At 41.8% G+C, this 12,215-nt stretch overlaps 1 pseudogene; it reads right to left on the bottom strand.

Annotated features, from left to right (window-relative positions):
- LOC140690475 (DNA primase large subunit-like) overlaps window positions 1-11,193 on the bottom strand; it is a 95,958-nt pseudogene extending 84,765 nt beyond the window's left edge.
- Between the last annotated feature and the right edge of the window lie 1,022 nt (window positions 11,194-12,215).

Genomic DNA, 12,215 nt, shown 5'->3' with positions numbered 1-12,215 from the left:
CAGTAATGGAGAAAGAGTCACCAACAAGCGGGCGAATTCCTCGTCCCCATGGAGCTTACGCTGCAGACAATCCAACATCAAGCCAATAAGTGAGCGTACAAGAGCGATCGCTGCAGCCAGTGGTGCCGCTGTGAGCACCACAGAGAAGGCAGCATCACAGAGCCTGGGGGCTTGGGGGTGGGCAGGGAGCTGGGCGACCAGGAGCCAGCCTGGGGGGACCCACCTGGTGGCCTCCCGCAGACGTGGGGATGACCGACATCAAGCACCACGGCCGCTTAATTACAAGTGGGTTTTTTATGCACCTTGTATTATCTTTTCATGGAGCTACTTTGTAAACAGTGGTTATAAATTACAGGGGGCACTGCCCCTCCAGCGAGTCTCGGCAGTCTTTTCTCAGCCCAGTCTACCAAATGTCGTTCTGTTCTTCCTCTGAAGGAGCTAAGGCGAACTGTGTCTGTGATGTCAGGGAATCTTCCTAGGATAAGTAAATATTTAGACTCACAAGATTACCACAGGCCACACGTGGCACCAGTTAGCCCAGAGAGACCCAGGATAGGAACCCCAGCATGTCCTCTGGGCAATGCCATGTGCCCCCTTCCATGGATTTCCTGCAACACCTGCATAGGTGGACGGCTCAGGAACAGGGAGATGACAGCCACACCAGAAAGAGCGGGGCTGTCGTGGCTCAGGGGCCTCACAACCCTGCATGGCCACAAGCCCTCATAACAACTTCCACGGCCACCTCAGATTTGGAGCTCCAGAATCCATGAATCTCAAATCATTATTACGCTTTACAAAATATATGATTATCTAAATGCATTTCAAACAAGACAAAAAAGTGTGCTGTCTGTCCAATCTGGTAACCATCAGCTACAAAGGCTATTTAAATTTAAATTAATTAAAATAAAAGTAAAAACTGAATTCCTTAGGGGAGGGTACAGCTCGGTGGTAGAGGTCGTGCTTAGCTTGCACAAGGTCCTGGGTTCAACTCGCAGTACCTCCATTAAGAAACAAACACACACCTGAATTCTTCAACCCCACTAGCCGTATTTAAGCATTTAACAGCCCTAAGTAGCTACTGGCTACAGAGTTGAACAGCACAGGTACAGAACGTTTTCACCAACACAGAAAATGCTACTGCCCAGGACCAAACAAAAGACTTCTTAGCTGCTAATATATCACACTAACTACAAGGATTTCTCTGGCTTCTTAAGAAAGTTACTTCCCAAAGCATCATCACCGTTCTGTACTTTGTTAGCACTTTATGCCAAACACAGTGTAAAATAACTAACTTTCTTTATTACTTAACCAGAGGACAATCAGTGTTCTAAAGAAACCCAATGAGTAGAGAATAGGAAATTTAATAACCGCAAACAATAAAACTACTTGCAAAATGTAAAAGTCACAAACTTTGCTCTTCAGGAAGACTGATAGCATCCACATTCCAGAAATCCCTAAGACACCCTGGAGTCAGAGGGCGAACAGAAATCTGAAACTTCTAGTTGGGGACAAGCCGCAAGAACACTGTGATACACACTGCTGTGTGCCCACGGAGTCTCGACCCTCTGCCGTGCTAACGGCCATCATAACTTGCTGCGGTCACATCAGCTAAGACTCCCAGTACTGATCAACACTGAATCCTGTAAGAGCAGAAATAAACACGTACCTCTGAACCTAACACCACGTCTGGCACCGACTAGGGGTTCCTGTAATGTGTGTTTAATTAACAAGAAATAAAACAAACTCTTAGGATGCTAAAAGTTCTGTGTCCATGTATTTACCAAACAGCTCTCACACCGGAGTCCCTCCACAAGTCACAGCCACTCAAACCACTTCATTACAAAGCCCACTATTTGCAAAGGCACAGAGGTACCTGTTCACCCTGGCTCAAGCCAGTCCAAGAGACAGCAAAAACTTTCCTACCTCCTTTCTGTATCGCTAAAAAGAAAATCAGTACTTCCTTATATTTCTGTAAAAGTCACTGTTAACCCCTTTTTCAACTTTAAAACATGTGAAGCTAGCAAAGTGAATTACCCTAACTACAAAAACCCAGGGAAAGTTAGTATTCTATTCAAATTAAGAGTGATGGTTTTATAAATCCGATGAAAAGTGATGTAAAAAGATGTTTTCAACCCCTCGAGAGAAGACCCTCACGGTAACAGGCAGATCCATGGCCTCCAAAGACGCTCACACCCTAATCCCTAGAACCCATAAACAGGTTATGCAGCAAAAAGGATTGTGCAGATGTAATTAAGGTTAAGGACCTCGAGGTGGGGAGGTGAGCCTGTTGTCCACATGGGCCAGTCTAAACACATGAGCCTGTAAAAGCCGAGAGCTTTCTCGGGTGGAGGCAGAGAGGCAGCAGGAGAAGCTCGGTTTGAAGCAGAATGGCCTGCGGCACCGCCGGGGGCTCTGAGACAGGACCCACATGCAAAGAACAGAGAGAGGCTTGGGGGCTCACGGAAAGCACAGGGGCAGGTGGGCTACCTCCAGGGGCAGAGACGGGCCCTTGGCTGACAGCCAGCAGGGAAATGGGGACCTCAGACCCACCACTGCGAGGAACTAAATCTGGCCAACAACCTGAACAAGCTTAGAAGGAGACTTTCCCTCAGAGTGTCCAGTAAGAACCACAGCCCTGCTGTCAACCTGATTTGGGCCCAGTGAGACCCATGTCAGATTTCTAACGCATCGAGTGGTAGGATAATAAAGAAATGCTGCTATAATCCATTAAATCAGTGGCACTTTGTTAGAGCTACAACAAAAATTGCTAGATGCACTAAGAGGGTTTAAAATTCAGGCTCCTCTGTTCCATCTCCTTCAAGTCACTTATTCACAAGTTAGGAACTCTGCTGCTTTCCCACCATGGGTAACGGATGCTCCTGTATCTTCAAAGCTACACACCACCCAGTCTGCTGCTGCTCTGCGTTCCTACCTCCTCCTGTGCTACGATCCCTTCTTAAGGACGCCATTACAGCAGCTCCTCTTCCCACTTCACCTCACCTGGCTGAACAGAAGCTGCTAACACTGTAATTCCACGTCACAGGTTTATTCAACCAAAAAAACTTAAATACCCAATAAAATGGGAATGGTAAGTCAAAACAGACATGCCTGTCCTCAGCTGAAAACTATACAGTCACTTAAAATTAGAGCCGTGGAATGCAATTTCAGATTTAGTGAAAAATAAAGTTTTAAAAGTCTACCATTTAAATTATAATTACATGAAAATATGCAGAGAGATTACAACAAAAGCCTAGCAGTGGTTACAGTCTTGAGGCAGGATTCATTCTATTTTTCCAAATTTTACATAATGTGACTATAAATTTTATCAAAAAAACACTAAAATGACACCAAACTTGTAACATAATCCACACACAGATACCTCCTCTGTCTTCACTCGATTAAGCTGCAGCAACCATTCCAGCAGAGCCGCGGGGGGTGGGGGGCTACGTGTGTGTATAAACTGGTCTTCTTTCCCCGGCAGTACAGAAGCGTCCCGACTTAAGGCACCACAGCAGCCAGCTCCTTTGTACACAGAGTGTCCTTTACAGCACCCTTAACACCACGGGCTGATTTTAATAAAATGCTGACTCTTGACAAGCACATCTCTAAAGAGGCATAAACAATTTTAATACAGATGTGAACAATAATAAGCCAAAGACATTACATAATGGAAAAGAATACATTAGTCCTAGTGCATTAACAGCTTACAGGGCACCTGAAGCATCTTCACAATAACCACTGAGCTAAAAGCTTACGCACTGCGTGTAGGAAAGGAAGTAAGCGCAGCTCAGGGCCATGCCAGAGCCTGCAAACAGGTGATGGGAAAGCGCTGACTGCCAGCAGGAGCCACCTGAATGCCCATGGATTTTTTGATTTCAAAGCGAGAACTAGTTCAAAAAGAAAACACTGAGAACTGTCCACCATGGATACTGGGAAAAGCTTTCTTACAGAGCCCGCCTTTCTGATATAAAATCAGTGACATTATGTTCTTTAGAGGAATAAACAAAAACGTGTACATGTCAACCAAATGAACTGCATTAGAGGGGGAAAAATTACAAAGTAATCGTTGGTAATAGCACTAACTGATGGAAGATGCTTTCATTATTCCCAATGATTTTCAAATAAAGGCCAATGTAAACATCTGTTTAAAAACTCGGAGTGCATTACAAGTTCATCTATGTGACACAGTCCAAGTGTTCACTGTAGGTAACACTTCCCTCTGCTAGCTTGTCTCATCTTTGATTTCTATTTTACTGTTGTGCTGAAGTATGCTAATAAAATGAGGAAAACAGTGTAACAAACACATGTTCCTGAAATTATTCCTTAAATAAAAGCAAAACATTAAATGGGAACAATATGCATATCTTGAGATGGAGAGGTCAAAGAGGAAGACACACACTGTGGGGAAAGGCACTATTTTTAAGGACAAAAAATCGTATTCACACAACTAAAGCCATCACATGTAGGAAGCAGGCTGCAAGTTTTCCTCTCTGGTCTCACCTCTTTACACCTGACATTTGTAAGGGATATGCAATCAACAAGAAGAACCATTTTTAACATGAACACCCGCTGTAGTCCAGTACATTTCTGTAAATATTACCCTACAGGAACCACCATCCTGGTAGCAAAGATACGTACTTAAAACAACCTTCTACGCCGATAGCAACGTACCCCAATACCTCCATACATCTCCCGGTTAGGAAATGAGTCCACTATATAATTCACCCTAGAAAACGCAGGGACGTGTGAGGATGACAGCAGCATCACACTGAGATGTGAACCCATTGGATGACATACCTAACGATGTGCAGTTTGAGGAGAGCAGGAATTATGATTTACACAAACTCCCTCTGGCATTTTGGAATTTAATGGGAACGTCCTGAGGCCCCATCCCAAAATTTTAAAATAGGAAGAATGATAAATGACCATCTGCCGTCCTCACTGGGTTGTTCTGAGTATGAACTTTCAAAAGCCAGGTGGGAAAGCACTTTGTACACTCGCCAGTTTGGTTTCTGTGTCTCATCTCCTCCTATGTAAGTACCTGCCCCTTCAATTACTTCCTCACATTCCCACGACCTCCTTCCTCCCTAACCTATAAACATGCACAACTTTCCAGTTGCATGGGGAAAATAACACACTCACTTAAAACGTGCAGCGCATGGGTACAGCCCCGTCTCCCTCCCAGCTCTGCCCAGAGCAGCCTACACCCGCTGTGTCTCACTTCCTCCTTGACTCCTCTCAGGAACCAGACGTGCACCTGCACCACGGCAAGGTGCAGGCTAGGTCACCATTGGCCCCCGTGTGCCTAATCCAGCTGACATTAAGCAGTTCTGACCCAACTGTCCCACGGCAGTGAACAGTGTCCACCCTTCCTTTGTGAACTCTCTGCTTCAGCATCTCTGACCCCACAATCCCTTGCTGTGTTCCTGCTTCATTCAAGGTCCTCCCTTGGTTCTTTTACTGGTTTCTCTTTTAACTCATCTTCTACCTCCATCACTGCCCATCACAGGCACACACACCCCGATGTGCTATGGGTTCTCTTCAGGGCCATTTCCCCTTTTCTCATCACTCCACACTCTCTCCCTGAGGGATATCAATCATTCCTCTGATTTTCACCACCATCTATGTAGTGGTGACCGGCAAACGTCACTCTCTAATATAAATCTCAGTCTTAAACTGCAGGTCTATATGCAGCCACTTACTAAACATTCCCTCCACGTGCTCCATGGGCATCTCAACTTTAAAAATACCTGAAACCACCGTGCTGCAATCTCAGCAGCTATATTCACTCCCTAACCCCCTTGTCTTTCTCCATTCTCCTTCCCGGTTAATGACAATGTCATGCCCCAAGTGAGATTAAAAGTCGGTCCAATCTGAGTAGCCACCGGGAGCCACCTCTGTGCTAAGGAGCAGGAAATCCAAAACAACCAAGTCATGGCTCCATTACTTAAGGCAAATAATTCAGTGGGGGACACGGTTTGATTAATAAAATTATATACTTTGTGTTTAATTCCATTCAAAATGTTTACCAATGTTGTAACATGTTTAAGTGCCTATCTCTCAAATGAAATCAAAACTGTAAATTCCTTGAAAACAGAAATTGTGTCTTTTTTTTATTCCAAGCACATAAAAGGCACTCAGTTACTGATGAGTGGATGGATGCTACTAATGATGAGAAATAAGCTTGCATTCCTGTAAGAAACTGATGAAATCTTTTCTTGCAGTTAATTTAACTTTTAACTATAGAACTAGGTTCAACTAAAAAAACCTGGACACATCACTTCTACGTCCTCCAAATGCTATATACTGTTAAGCAATATCCTAAATTCTTAGGTTGGCAAAGTGTCATACCAATTCTTTCTGAATGCCTCAGTCCTGTAAAAATGACTTGGGGATTTCTCCGTATTGCTCCATCAATTCTCACAGGTATTGGTATCCTCTCCCAAATTAGCTTTATTGACAAATTTAATTAAAATGTCATTCATCATTCATCATTCCTCTTTGACCATTAGAGGCACTAAACAAAATCAGAACTAGTCATGATTTCAGTTTCAGCCTCCTATTGTCTGGCCCCTCTAGGTAAGATTTACACTATACAGTTCCTGCAAATCAGTGATGATTATTTCTCCCTAACAAGATTATCATTTGAATCTTTCAAACCAAAGAGTATTATTCTCTCCTATTTGGGCCTAAGCAAAAGGAAGGCAAAAGAAACATGTTACAATTAGGCAGCTAAAAGAGGCAATTCATTATGCCTGAAAGGCTTCCACATGGTTACTTTACAATGGGAAGTGTCAAACATCACCTGCCACCCTGTATACAGATGTCTTTGACACGGTAATAAAATGAGAAACCATTTGGTTTAATAACAACAACAAAAAAAGCAACATCAGTTGGTGCATATCACATGTAGCGTCTATCCCTGGTTGCCTAGCAACCAGCCACGAGTGACCTGCACAGAGAGTGAAAGCCCTGAGCGAGTGCACAGTTTGTGCAAGCTCCAAGGACTCAAAAACATGTCGGTAGTTCATCTAAATTCTCGTTGACAATTACCACACTGTGGAGGTGGAGGAAGGAGAATCCATCACTATCACCCAGAACCAAACGTGGACTAAGGGTGAGGGTCAGCCCTTTAGGTTTACATCTTGTGAATCAGTGGTTTTATAGGGAAAAGAACTGTCATGATACGATTTATAAATTACAGAAACTTCATGCAGAAAAAAAAAACCTCAAAATATCATGGGTATAAAACACCACTTCACTCAGCAAAACACATAATGCATACCTCTCATGAAGGTGACTCTGTAAGCTCTCAAGCAGAATTAAGGAAACCAGCGAGGGCAGTATCACCGGCTCTGTAATATGGTGGGGGAGGTACGTGGTGTTACAGGAGCACATGCACAAAACAGGAGGCTGAGACGGGTAGGGGCCGCAGAGAACTAAGGGGTCAGGTAAGGCAGATCAGAGGAGGCAGCAGACTCAGTTCTGAAGAACAAGCCACATTCGGTCAAGTGACAGAAGTGGAGGCAGGGAGAGGAGCAGGCCGGTTGGGAGGGAAGCACCGGCAAGGGCAGAGGCACAGGGTGTGCTGGCCAGGAGGATGTCCAGGCAAGCACCGCCAGGGTGCAGGCAGGCCAGGCTCCTTCCTGCCAGAAGGACCTTACGTGCCAGGCTACGGGCTTCTTCCTTGAGCCCGGGTGAAACTGGGGAAGGCAGAGTGGTTTTAAACTGAGGAATAAGAGAATCGCTCCAGCAGGGAGTGAGAAATTTCAGAGAGGGCAAGTCAGGCACAGGTAAGAGGCTGCTGGAGAGAGAGTCTCAGGTCAGGTATAGGACTCATGAATACGAAGCTCTCAGAAATTCAACAAGTAGGTTGAGTATTTATGTTAACTCAGTCCCTCAGGAAGTGTTAATCTGGACCCCGCCTCCTACCCAACAAAACAAGGCCAGGAGGGGTTGAGGGGGGAATACCCCTCTGGGAAGGAAAGGAGGGGTACAGGAGAGGAGGAGGAGAAGAGGGAGCAGGGAGGCGGGGAACGAAGGCCACTAGAGGATGTGAGAGATTCAGGTCTCCCCTGACTTCCAAATGAGAAGTAGTATTCAGAGTTTTAAAAGAATAAAAAGAAACCATAAAGGAAAACAGTAATGGTGCTTGGCTACATAAAACTTGAAAATGGAGGTATGCTGGATGATGCAGCATTATCAAAAACCTTTCAGGAAAGAAAAATCTATCAAATACAACCAAGAGTTACTATCCTTTATGTCTAAAGTATACACGATCAAATAAAATCAAGAGATGCTGTCAGTAAATGGACAACAATACAGATAGCTAATCCCATCACAAAATAAGAACGGATAATAAGGTGTTTTCAAATCATTCTTAATAATAATCAGTGCAATGTACATGGCACCAACAATATCTCTATGATAAACCTATCAAATCAGCAACGTTCTGGCTGCCCCGTCTTGTTCATGGTACAGTAACATGGGGGATCTGGTACAATATGAAAGTATGAGTAGAGTAACGTTTTTGGAAAAAAAAATATTTAAATCTTTAAAAATGGTTCATATGCTTTGACAAAGTGATTCCATTTCTGAAAACCTCTGCTAAGGAAATGATAAAAAATACAGCATTTTTCACACTAGTGAAAAGAATAAGAAATGGTCTAGATGCTCCCCAAAGGGAGATAAATGCACCACAGGATAGTCATATAAGAAAATATCATATTAAGAAAACATCTTATAAGAAAATACCATGTAGTCACTAAAAATTATGTTTTTAGAGAGATTTTTATAACAGAAGTCTTATAATGTTTATTTTGAAATAACAGATAGCCAACTATGTAAAAGCATAATTTCAACACTGAGTTTTAGAACAGCACATAGGAAAGAAGTATTTCTGAGTAGGATGAAAGGTTTTCCATCTCCCTTTCCTGTATTTTCTAAGTTTGCTTTTTTAAATAATAAGGATATATTATTTTTGTATTTAGAAAACAAATACAACTTATTTCTACTACCACCAATAAAATACGTGCGGGTTCCCAAAGTTGGCCTTAGCCTCGTGGTTAAGTAAATAGGTCATTCCTTCGAGATCTTTCTGTGTTCAGCCATTGCTCCTCATTTTAACTTCAGCTTATCAACCAGCGCTACACACTTTTATTGAATTGAAAGAGCTTTCTGTAGTACCATAAAGTCAAGAGTAACAAGCGTATCGCACTAAGAACTCAAACTGAAATCACAGAATTAAAGCAAAGAAAAACTCTGTAAAGTTTTTAGAAATTGGAGGAGTTTTAATAAGCACATCAGTCTACCTGAACCACTGTAATGCAGGGGGGTTTACCAGCATGACGGGGCTGAGCCTTGGTTTTACCTGAGGTGGTTGAGCTGCGGCTGGAGTCTCTCATCCGACTGCACAGCCGGCAAGGACCTGGCTGTTAACTGAAAGCAGAGAGGAGGGTTAGGAAGAACAGCCAAGGTCAAATCTTGAGCACGTGTGAATACTACATAAAATGGGGACGGGGCGAGCAGGAGGGGAGGGCGTGCCTGAAATGGAAGGATGCTGGTTTTTTTTTTTTTTTTTTGAATCTAAGACAAGGTTTGTAAAGCATGCCACTAAGTTTAGAGGGAAAAGGATGAAAAACAAATAAATAAGGGGGGAGTATCCACGTGAGCTCATGAAAAAGCTTCTAGTCATGAAAATAATTATCTTTGCAAATAAAGATTGAAAAACTTCTAAGTTTATAGCAACCAATCTTGTAGCACTGAATCCAGGGGTGACGAAGAAACTGGGGAGAGAGACTTTCATTTATCATGAAATTACTGTGAAAATGGCATAAGTGTATACACACACACACACACACACACACACATACGCACACAGACGTGTGTTCCCTCATTTTGACAACCAAGTTACCATAAGAAACCAAGAATATCTTATAAACACACCAAGGCAACTCAAAGTATTTAATATTCAAATATGACCCCCAACTAGTCTAGGAAACAAAATGTTAGACCAGGGTCTTATTCCTAAATACTGTGGGTCAGGTTGACAGTATATCGGAGAAATGCCAGCCTCTGATACACTTTACTGCAATAATATCAATTATATGTATATGTAGCTCTATATTTCTCTTTTCCTGAGAAAGCTCTTTTACACTATAAGAATTTGAACCAAAGAAATTAGAAACATTCATTCCAAGTAATTAGACAGTTTGAAGTAACCTAAATAAAACACCAAAAGTTAATGATAGATTTCTTCTAGTTTCAATTGTGTCAAATATATGGTTCTTATATTCTGCTAGTAAATCATCTGGCAATTCACAAAAGAGAAACTCCTCAAGACAAAAAGCAAACTGAAGGATATCCTTTGCTTTTGTATAGGGTATCCTGTCTCTTTAATTATCCTGTCAATTAAAAGTAATTCATCAATTAACTCATCAAACCTAAGTTTCAACATCATGCAAATAAAGCTATCACTTTTTTTATTGAATTAGTCAGTTTACAATATTGTGCCAAGCTATCACTTTTAAAGCATCTAATAAAAGTAATATTTATGAAAAAACATGGACCAAAATGCCAAATATTAAGTCATTTTTATTAAATCATATCAAATAATAATGGAGAAACATTCTCAATTTTGTGAGTCAAAACATATGAACAGTTATTAACTTAAAGTACAATAAAGTGAGACAGTCTGCTGCAAATTTAGCTCAAAAGATTCTCAGTATCCCTAAGAAACGTTGTTTAGTATTTCATGACATATAAAATGTCATCAAGATTTTATAAACAAATTACTATAATAAACCCCATATCTGCTAATTCAAATCCCTTTACAAAATTTCATTTTCATTGTTAAACAGATTTCATAGCTCAGAACCAAAGCTATGCTCTAAAAAATTAAAATCATTTATCTAGATATTTCAAACGTCAATTTTCTGAAAACAGATGGAGCAAACAAACTAGTCTTTTTCTGCTGCGTCTGTCAATCTGTATGGCGTGATTTGTCATCAACCCATGTTTTCAAAATGAAAGCAAGCCAACAAAAACACCTCGGTGACAGCAAAATATTTCTCAACGTCTCTTCATCCCACACAGGAAATCCTCAACTACACCCCCTTCTCAAACCCAGCCCTCATTCCCTTCATCCTGAACTGCAAACACAGCATCTCTGGTCACTGTACTGTCCACCTCCATTCCTGCCTCTTCCCTAATTATTCTCTAAACCAAGACCAGAGTCAGATTTTAAGGATAAAAGTTACCCACTCCCCTAGTTAAAGCCACTTAAGATTCCCTCAGGCTAACGTTATCCCACCAATCCTTTCATCTAACAGCTTCTTAAAATCCTCCTCTTGGAAAGAAAAATACCATATGAGATCACTCATATGTGGAAAGAAAGAAAAAGAAGAAAAGAAAGAAAGGAGGGAGGGAGGGAAGGCAGGAAAGAAGGGAAGAAGGAAGGAAGGGAGGAAGGAAGAAAAAAGAGGACACTAATGAACTCTACGAAACAAAACAGACTCACTAACATAGTAAACAATCTTACGGTTACAAGGTGAAAGGGGGTGGGAAGGGATAAACTTGGGAGTTTGAAGACTTGCAATGTTAATCATTATATATAATAACAGATTTAAAATTTTTTCTGGATAGCACAGGGAACTACATTCAATATCTTGTAGTAACCTACAATAAAAAAGAAGATGAAAATGAATATATGTATTTATATGTGTGACTAAACATGATGCTGTACACCAGAAATTGACACTGTAACTGACTATACTTCAATTTAAAAAAAAAAAAAACACTTCTCTTGGACCAGGGTGCTGGAATCCAGCACAGGATAACTGAAGAGGCAGCTGGGCCAACCCCACCAGACACACAGGAGCAGATCAGGGCTTTAGTTCCTGGTACACCTACACTCAACGATTTGATTCTGTCCCCACCCCTCCCCACCCCGATGACTTCTTTTCAAGTTTGAGTAACTGAGAAGAATAATTCCTAAAACAACAGTCAAGGTTCTGAGTATAATTATTTCGAGGAAGATTTGGAGTTTTCCAAAGGTTCTGCTTTCAACTTGTAAAACAAATAGCATTTTCAAAAAGAGTACATGTCTCTTCACAGCAAAGGGGATGAGGCAACCGAGCCACTTCAAAGTTCTGCAAAGTGGCAAAGCCATCTGCTAACCTTTTGCTGACAGAATGCAAACTTCACTTTAGGGACTG

The sequence above is a fragment of the Vicugna pacos genome, chromosome 30, assembly GCF_048564905.1.
Source record: "Vicugna pacos chromosome 30, VicPac4, whole genome shotgun sequence".
NCBI lineage: Eukaryota > Metazoa > Chordata > Mammalia > Artiodactyla > Camelidae > Vicugna > Vicugna pacos.
The sequence above is the reverse complement of the archived record's forward strand: the minus strand, read 5'-3'. Positions and strand labels throughout refer to the sequence as shown.